At 43.1% G+C, this 10,356-nt stretch overlaps 1 protein-coding gene across 2 annotated transcripts in view; it reads right to left on the bottom strand.

Moving 5' to 3' along the window:
• Positions 1–225: 225 nt before the first annotated feature.
• Positions 226–10,356, bottom strand: part of LOC119437109 (THAP domain-containing protein 2) — a 51,711-nt gene continuing 41,580 nt past the window's right edge. For both annotated transcript variants that reach the window (XR_007464848.1, XR_007464849.1), the window contains 2 exons: positions 2,922–3,064; positions 226–472 (listed from right to left, as the gene is read on the bottom strand). The gene's annotated coding sequence lies outside the window, so the exon portion shown is untranslated. The remainder of the gene's footprint in view (positions 473–2,921; positions 3,065–10,356) is intronic.

The following is a 10,356-nucleotide window of genomic DNA, read 5'->3' as shown; positions in this document are numbered from 1 at the left end:
GATGGTTGGCGTAGCACAAGGGACAGGATGGTCATCCAAGCCCAACATGCAGTGGCCAGCTCCTCGCGCACACTTTTACTTCCTCTTCCTTTGGCTGCGCCGTGCAGCGTGACAATATATATATATTTAAATTTAAGGGTATTCAAGAACTTCAGAGAGGTGTGCGGACCTTGGCACATAGCAGAATCAGTACCGCATGCACTCAGCTCACAAAAGCAGACACACTGACGGGGCTGTTTTTTATTCTTTTTTTACAAACCTTACGGCATTGCTGCACATCGATGCACTTTCTTGACCTTTCAATGCTGTGGCATGGAAGGTGAACAGTGCTTCTTGTTCGATTGGCTTTGTGGCATACTTGGTGGAAAGAGTGTCACGATGTCATTGTGCATAATCTTTATCACCTGCAGAGAAGGATGGCCATTTCTCTCGATGCAATCCAAGAAATTGCTGATGAGGATGGACACACACCCTGAAACAGTAGCGCACCCAGGATCTCTGCCGGGGGGGGGGGGGGGGGGGGTTGACAGTTTGCCAATAACATCTAAACAGCACTAATTTCGATTTCTTCACGGGAAATTGTCAAAAAAGTGTGCTTTTTGCGAGTGTGCAGACGATTGCGTGTCTTACATCTTAGTTGCAGCACTCAAATGTGTAAGGAAAGAAAATGGGTTAAACAAAAGGGGGGGTTAAGTCGGCCTCAGGGGGGGGTTACAACCCCCGAATCCCCCCCCCCTTCCCCCCCGTCGGTGCGCCACTGCCCTGAAACAATAATGTGTCAGAGCTGTACTTAAGGGGGGATGGATAGAGGACCGAGGTACTCAGCTACTATGGCCTCTAACTTTGCCCATTTTAAAGCAAAGTATTTGAACATTTTTAGACTCTGTAAAAATGTCTTCTAAGTAGTGTGGCAAATTTGGTAAAATATACTAAATATTTCTGAAAATATTAATTTTTTTAGTATGTTTCTTTCTTGAAGGAACATTTCTTCAAATTTTTCTGCAGGCAAAGAGCTCCAAAATTTTCTGGTAGTTTTATTGCACTGGGCTTTGTTCTCAACCAAAAGAATAAGTGTAGCTTTGGCCACTGTATAGTACATTTCCCTTGGTTCAGTAGGTGCAGCAAGAATTCAGGAACAATTTACAAGAAAATCTATTTGGAAAGCACAGCGGTTCTACAGAAAATGCTTCCTTAGTCAGCAAAAGTGATGGAAAATTTTAATTTCCAACACATTGACCTAAAACACTCCTGGTGCGTAGTCTTCGCAATTATTTTCTATCATAGCCCAACCTTCTTGGCACAGCACTGCAACACCTGGTGCAACACCAAGGGTCCTTTTGGCACTGCTTCCATCACTGTAGTAACCAATTGCATCCTAAACAGTGGCTTACTATGGATGCTCCAAGAAACATGGTTTTTGGGCACCTACACCAAATGAAGGGTTTGCACGGGAACTGTCATGGCTATTATGACACCTTTAGGGCTTATACTGGACTACTGAAAACGTTGAACGAACTACAAACATTATAATTCTAATCGATTTTACAAGTTAGGACATACATTTAAAAATCAAGAATAACAAAAGCAAATGCCACAGCAAGTTACCCAAACTTGCATACCAAGCCACCGGGGTTACAGGAGAGGGGCATGTTTGCCGCCACTTTTAAGTACCTCCCGGAGGATGCCCACTTGGTGCAAACATTTCCCATAGATGCTGGCATATTTTGGCGTGAAAATTAAGAAATTGCACTTTTAGTAGATTTTGTTAACCATCCCCCTTTAACAAAACTCACTTGGCTGTGTCACTCACTGCAATTCTACCAATTGATGTGTGCCTGAAAACACTAAGCGACACTTCTAGCATATGAGCTGTAGAATCAATGTGATATGGCAATTTTCGTGGTGACACTACTCATTGCTCCACTGCTACTCACTGACACTTATGGCACTACTAATTGCAGCACTGCTCCCACTTGCAATGCACTGATTTATCTGAACGTCTTGTTTCAGCCTCTGAAGTACTACATTCAAACAAGGCCTCCTACAAGTACTGAATATAGGGTGCATTGGACTCAGGCTGTATGCAAATTTTGGCATGAATGATATAAGCAGTCAATATGCAGGAAGCTAACCGTAGCTCAATCACGAAAAATGACAGCAAGAAAAATCGTATAGATGTCCGTACATCCCTAACGGTGAATTCCAATGCCAGATTGGGGAGCAGCCAACCTGCTCCTCGAGCAACAACCCTTTCTGGCGTACAGCATTGCCTTTTTAATTGGAACACAACCCATACCACCGGAGCAAAGCGCGAGAGTGGTAGTGCTCTACTGTATGCAGAATGTGGTCATCTGCTTGTGCCGTTTGCTGCCAGTGCAGGTGAAACATTCAGTTTCACCTGAATGCCCACTCATAATCAGCGTCACTGCATCCGATTCATCATACGTATCAGAACTTGAGATATCCAAGTCGGAGCTGTCACTATCGAGCAGAAAAAGCAATGCTAGCACTGTGACAATTTGTTCATGGCGTCTGCCATTACCATGAAAGCCACGACTACCACGGCACCACCAAGCACAGTGAACAGTAAAAGAATGAAAAAGCAAGCATAAAGGAAATGCGTCACGCAGAGCTCTAGTCCAATCCATATGTTTTAAACGGAGCAGCTCCGACTGCTCCTCAGAGTGGGCCATGGCTGGAAATCCACTCTCAATCTCCGATAGGAGCACGTGACTCGCACCCTAACTCTGTCTTCAAAAAGAGCAGAAAAGTTGCACTGACTTCGCCAATAAAATTCCACCATAACTTTTCACTCCATAAACATAGCTTTCATTAAGCACAAACCTCAAGCAGTGTTCAACACTAGCGCACCTTTTGTGTATCTATTTAAATTGTAAACATCAAATTATGACACTACTTACAGTATCTTGCTTTGTTTCACTGGCGCCACAGTCCACTTCCTTCCCCTCAAGAACAGCGCTGGCAAACTTGCTGAGTCCCATTCACATAGGTCAGTATAGCTCTGCTGTTATTTTCGTTGTAGTGGAGAGCAGCAATTTGTGTTCTGCAATGAACGGAACCACAAAATAAACTCATAAATAAACCTTGTGGACTGATCTGTTACTGAGGGCACAATACCTAAGTTCAAAAAGCTGTGAAAGAAGAAAGCGATAAAGACCAGACTAAACACATGCATTATAGTCTAGTCTTTCTGTCCAGCATTTCTCGAGATCTTTAACTTTCTTCCAATGCACTAAGCAGCCAGTACCTTCACCCTTCAATCAAAATATAAAACATGGCATGAAATGCATTTAAACTATTCTACTTGTAGTAGAACACATGAATAAGGACTACATTTCTGATCATGCAAGCATGATCATACAGAAGTTTCTGGTTTAGAAGTGATAATGTGACCCTAGCTGCAGCATTTTAAACCGTATTTTCACGCACAGCCTCTTTTCACAATGTTATCTGCATTGAACTTGAAGAAAAAGAACCAAGGGGATAGACTTTCTTTAGACACAACTGAATGAAGCCAAGGAAAGCATAGGAGGAAAAATTGCCACCAGTGAGAGCTAAACCCACACCTTCCACATTACGTGCGTGATGCTCAACGAATTGAGCTATGGCGACAGCTGTTCTTCCATCCACTTTCTTGGGTATTTGTGAACGTGTACAAGCTCTGACCCTGGGAGTGTTAGAGAGCACCACTCATGGCCTTGCACTCAGTTTGCACTATGCGCAGGTATTAACGGCTAGTGTTAAGTTAGGATTGTGTTCATTTTGGCTATTTGGTACATGACTTATAGTGAAAAAACAGCACAAAGATGGAACACAGAGGGTAAGAAATGCGCTATATGCTGTGTCTATTTCTTTCCCTCTTTGACCTATCTTCAAACTGTTAATTTCATAATAAGTGTTACCTTGCCAGCATTCCTTCATAGGTGAATCTGCTACCCATTGGAGCAAAGTGAATAAGAAGGAACTTGGTGCTGTTTGATGCACCCATGGCAGGTTCTGCAGAAGATACCCCGCTCCCAGAATTGACCTCAGCCATTGGAATAACTTATTCTAAAAGCAAAATGGCATTTACACCACTACTTTACAGAAATGCAGAAAAAAAGAATAGTTATGTAGCTCATGCACAGTCTACCATCTGTAAATGCCAGTAACATTACACCACAAATCACACCTGTGTTATGGAAGAGGTACCAAAAAAACTGAAGGCCACCTGCCATATTACCACAAAAACAATTTATTAAATTATTATTTATTGTTAAATCACCAACAATTATGACACTTCCTAATGAGAAATTTGAGCACAGCTCTATAAATGTTTTCATTTCACGATATATTGGCTGGCGCAGACAATGTTTCGTGCATCACGTAGCAAACGGATCACAGTGTGGCGCAACTGCCTCGCTAATCTGGAGATTGTGAGAGCCAGTGCATGGATGACACATGGGCGCGATTCGCAGCAGCTCCTTTAGACAGACCTCCCAGACAATGCGCGCTACTCTGGTGCCATCTTGTCGCGGTCCATCTTGTCGCGGTCGTTCCCCGTCTTGCGCAGCACTGCTTTTTTTCTCATGCTTTCGCCATGCCCTCCACCTGTGCTTTCCACCTCATGGTTCTGCTGCACAATCCTCCTTTGCTTTCCTCCTTGCGTCTTTCATCCCCCACTGCACTCTTTCACTCAGTTACCCCGACGCTTGCCACAGGAATGGGCGCCTAAAACCTGCACTTTAAAGGATGCTTCACACCACTACCTTCAAGCAACAAGTCAAGGTACAGCATTGGTCTTTCAAATCAAAAAGGATGCAGCGTGTTTAGGTACTCGTGAACATTTACCATGTGATGAAGGATTGAGAGTCGCCTTGCCAGAAACTTCACATCCCCGTTACCGTTCAATATGCACCAATAAAATTGCTGGATAGGAGATTTCCTCCATCCCAACACAATTTCATGCTGCTTCGCTCATGCAAGAGCAGCAATTTTCTCTTCTAAGCAAATTAGAAAAGGGGCCAGATTTAAATGTATAGCTTTCGTTACATTGACAGCAAATGACAATTTGCCTTTTGCAATGTGCCACAGGTCAAACAGGTGTGTTATTTTAAGGTAGTGGTTTTTCATGAATGACTTGATCTCCAAGTGCCTGTCACTGACAAGTAATGAGATGACCATATCCAGCTCAATTGTATGGTGAAGGGCTCTCTGAAAACCTTTCTACATCCTGTTGCTGGATGGCAATTCTGTCGAGTGGGAAATATTAGTTGAAAGTTACTCAATCATACAGCAACAGGCAGACGAAGTACAGCCACTGGGCGCAATTATACTATGCATTCTGCTTCATGCAATTTAGTATTGCCAAAAGCTTAACATGTGGCCATATTATTTTCAACACAACCAGCTCAAAAGTTGCTAGTCAAGAAAAGCACAAAAATTAATGGTGACTCATCTCTTGAGACATCACAAAACTTAAGCAAGAAGTGATAACACAAGACAAAAATAAAAAGAACTTGTCTAGCAAATTCCTTTTTCAAAAACCCAACTTTTCCAGGTCCTTCTTTTTTAACTTTTGGAGTGAGAATTCCATGACTACTAAAAAAATAAACACCAGACCACAGCAACCTGTTTCTCAACACAATTTTTCTTGCAATGTCCAACAAATTGGGCTATCCAGAAAAACAATAAAAACTTGCAGCTTAAGCCAGCAGCAGTTGGAAAAGTATAAGTAATAGCCTTTTGCTCGGTGAACACTTCAGCATGATATCTACTCAAAAACCAGGACTCTTAGCAACCCGGAGTCACGCACAGTCAATCGAAACGGCTCACTCTTCCTCAAGCGCATACTTTGTACAACCTATGTCCTACCTATGGCAGCACACAAGCTTGTTTTTGCGTGTGTGTTCTGTAATTGTGCAGACGAGCTTGTTGAGAATTGGCACATGCCACTGCCAGCTCGGAGGCCAGACGCGGCACATATGGACTCAGTTCATATAAGCTGCTACCAGTAAAGCACACGAGCATAATCTCTGCAACTTGACCACCGCAAAGCGACAGTTTCACAAAGCTAACACGTGACATCCAAACTATTCAACATATTTGCTACTGCAGAAGGCAGGCCAACAACTAAACATAAAGGGCTTTGTTGAGTAAGGTAAAAAGACGTGAAGTAGTGATAAAAAGTCACAGGCCTGCGCAGCACAGTCACAGCATAAGCTGGTGGAGCGGCTCAAGAGTAGCTCCAATTTGGGCACCACGCACAACAGGGTCTTCGCGCCAGTCTGTTCACCTTGTTTTGACGAGAACCATCTGAACTGTCCGCCTGGCGTCGACGGCGAGCTGAGGCTTGTAATGCTCTCTGCACAGCAGTCTGCTGAGCCTGATCAAGCCTTACAACTGCAACTTACATGTCGGGTGCGCCGCGTCTGCAGGCACCTTAACTAGATGGCGCCACCACATTGGCAGAGGCTCGGCAGATCGGGAGCACGTTGATTGCGTGCCTCATCTGAATCGCATATCGTCGTCTGCACCTGCGGACGCTGCGTTTGCAGGCATCTTACCTAGATGGCGCCACCATACTGGCAGAGGCTCGAGTCGTCTCCCCCTGTGTGCTTGTATTAAGGGTATTTCCGCAGCACGATAGCAAGCGCTTGCATGGCTCAGTGGTAGAGTATCCGGCTCCCACACAGTTGGCGCGGGTTCGATCCCGGCGGGAATCGGGTGCTTTTTTCGCGTTTCCGGCGATAGCGGTTACAAAGCGGGAGTAACAAAGGTGTCTCCAGTAACAGACATTTGTTGTTCCCACCGACTAGTTTGCTCCCTAGAGATGAGTAGCCTCTTGCTCGCCCAGCCAGTTGCTTCCTTGCCTCAAGACCAGCAGCGTTGCCTCAGCAGCAATTCCATTCCCAATCGCGACAGCCCCGTTCTGATAGGGCCTGGAGTGAAAAAACACTCTTGAACTTAGATTTAGGTGCACGTTAAAGAACACCAAGTGGACGAGATGAATGCAGAGATCCCCCAAGGGCCTCTGTTAAGCTAGCATCTTGCTTTCGGATGTTAATTCCCCCATTATTTGATTCATGTCCTTTCCTGCCTCAAACCAAATTGCACTGTGCATTCATTTGCGCACTGAAGAGTTGTCGTGCACTCCCGCACGACCACTGTTCAAAACGTTCTTCCCTTCGACGAATTATTAATAAATGAGAGCTGCTTTGCCATGGCATTAAAATGCACTTTATCATATGACCATTGTATTTTGTATATTTGTACATACGTTAGTAAGGCTGCTTCTTCGTTATGCAGCACAATTAAGAAGCATAGAAAAAGATGTACCACATGTGAAAGATTTTAAATGCTAGCTCTGCTTGACTGGATGAACGTTCTATTATGTTTTCTTCATTTTTTTTCTTTGTGCCACAACCTCAGACACATAATTGACACACAGGTGTAGATTAATAATGTTGGTGCACCATAAAAGTGCAGCACTAATCATTTGAATCCTTAGTCTAAGGTCAAGATATATAAATGTGCTAACAGTGATTTGTTAAATGTGCTGTATGCACTCCCCTGAGCAACAGTACATTAGACAAGGGATTCTGCAATAAAGCCAACTTTCTTGCTTTGCCTATGGATGTAACTTGAATTGGAAAACTGCAGTTGAAACTAGGCATTGTGAACTTTCCAATTGCACATGTCGATCTCAGTTAATGCATCCGAACTATGAATACATTGTTTTTTGGGCAAGCCTGGGGTCTGTACTCATTTGCTTATATTTGTACATACGTTAGTAAGGCTGCTTCTTCGTTATGCAGCACAATTAAGAAGCATAGAAAAAAGATGTACCACATGTGAATGATTTTAAATGCTCGCTCTGCTTGACTGGATGAACGTTCTATTATGTTTTCTTCATTTTTGTTTCTTTGTGCCACAACCTCAAAATAAAACTCGCCATCCCAGCTTTGCAAAAGCGGATGTCCAGCGAAGCTGTTGAAAACCACCACAACTTCTGAGGGGGGTATGCAATACTATATGGCTTTAAAGTAATGGTAATAGTGCTATTTTAGAGTAACGGTACGAATGGGAGTAATGGTAATTTTGACACAATGCTGCCGTCCATAGCGGTGCTGTAACATTGAAATCGGTTGCTAGGCTTGTTATTTCATATATGAAAGGCTAGGGACGTCACACCCGACGTCGAAGGCTGGTGTCGCCGAGGCAGCTTGCGCAACAGTAATCTTTACCGGTAAACATATGCAGGGAGCGCCACATGCTTTGCATTGCTGTCATGAGCACCTTATCAATTATGTAGTTAGGATGCTTGTTTTGAGCTTGTTCTTTATTGAAATGTATGCTGTTCTGTATGTTGTATGCATGATTCCAAAGAATGCATGCACTGTTCACTTCACTTTGCCGAGTGCTTGTAGCCTCTGCCTTACGGGGGTATGAGCCATTGCATTTTTTGCTTGCTTACGGGGGTATGACCCACTGATGCAGATAGGTTTCAACATGCTGTTCAGTATATTGTATGTGTGATTCCAAAGAATGTATGCACTGTTTGCTTCACTTTGTCGAGTGCTTGTAGCCTCTGCCTTACGGGGCTATGAGCCATTGCATTTTTTGCTTGCTTACGGGGGATGACCCAATGATGCGAATGGTTTTCAACATGCTGTTCAGTATATTGTATGTGTGATTCCAAAGAATGTATGCACTGTTCACTTCACTTTGTCGAGTGCTTGTAGCCTCTGCCTTACGGGGCTATGAGCCATTGCATTTTTTGCTTGCTTATGGGGGTATGAGCAATTGATGATAGTTTTCTGTTGACGGACGTGATAAACATCCTGGGATCCTAGCAATAGACAGTTTGCTGTAAAAACTTGGAGGACGCTTAAGCTTTGCCTTTAAGAGTGGAACGCAATAGCATTCAAAGATCCCTGACAGCTTCTCACACTTCCCGGCAACTGCAGCTTAGGTAACCGTAATGTTTAGCGGAAAACGCTTGCGGCGAACACTATGCACAAAGGCGAGCTTTCTGGTAGAAACACAGCCTCTTCGATCCCAGAGGTAGTGAACAGCCACACCAAAAGAATAACATCATTTGCAGGTTTCTGTTATTTTTCACACTTTTAATATTTCAATGTCAGAAGATTTAACATAAAAGGCATGTGCTGTCAGTGTTTTGTTTCATGACATTTGTTTGTGGCCTGTCATTCTGAAAATTCCGAGGAATAACTTTGACAAGAATGTAAGACAAGGTATGAGCAACTTCAGAGATAGAATGGCGTGGCAATATAACCCGCATATACCACATGTCATATAGCAAGGCATGGTGTGGCATATACATATACCTAAATATATACGGAAATTTTTGCTCATGGACGACGCCAGATTTTCTACGACAAGGGCCCTTAACACTGTTGCATTAAAATGTCGAACCACTACCTATATTGGATCAAGGTTTTGCTGTAGTGCAACATTTGTGATTATTTTTGATCACAGGCAAAGTTCCAAGAAAATAATGGTGGCTAGATATAGAAAATTAGTACGTATGTTTTTCATCCATCCACTCACTCACGTTTCCCCCACTTTTTCAAACTCGCTGAGACCCGTACTCCAACCCATTCATTTCCTCACGCATTAGAAATAAATGCACTCATCAGTGAGTATGCTGGCCAATGGGTTGTTTACATGTTACAAATGAATCTTTGAAGCCGACTTATTCATCATTAACAACAATGTAAACGAATGACGAGTGATATTACATTTTTTCTACAAGCTACATATACTACAAAACTTCACAATGTTTATGTCTTAAGTGTGAAGCACAGTAAAACTAATCTACCACAACTAGGCACACTCGCAAATGACTGGGTAGAAAATAAGTAATCAGATGACATAGCACTAAAAAACTTTACTGATTTAAAAACATGGCGATGTGGCTTCAAATTGATTGGAAAATAAAGAAAAAAATGGAGAGCATAAAAACAGTGATCCAGATTTAATTTAAGCGCGGAAAGTACTGTGTCTTCGAATAGTCTTTAGCCCTGCTTTCTAGTGCACACATCCACATCGCACAGTGGTGCTCACACCATATGAACAAACCGTAATAAGCTCGGAAGGATGGATATGCAGCATTTAGTACATGTTTTCTTAAACATTAGCCAACGCTTCGTGTCATACCCTCATTTAATGTCAACAACAGCTGCTGATCAGGGGCTTGATGTGCCACACCTGCATTGTGCACTGCCATAGTAAACAGAGACGGAAGAGACAGGCTGAGGCAACCAATGCAAGTATTACCACATAATAAAGCATGATGGCGCCCACTAGAGCACTATGAAAAAGTCTACAGAT

Source organism: Dermacentor silvarum, chromosome 1 (assembly GCF_013339745.2).
Source record: "Dermacentor silvarum isolate Dsil-2018 chromosome 1, BIME_Dsil_1.4, whole genome shotgun sequence".
In the NCBI taxonomy this organism is placed as follows: Eukaryota; Metazoa; Arthropoda; class Arachnida; order Ixodida; family Ixodidae; genus Dermacentor; species Dermacentor silvarum.
Note: the sequence above shows the minus strand (reverse complement) of the source record. Positions and strands in the feature narration are given on the sequence as shown.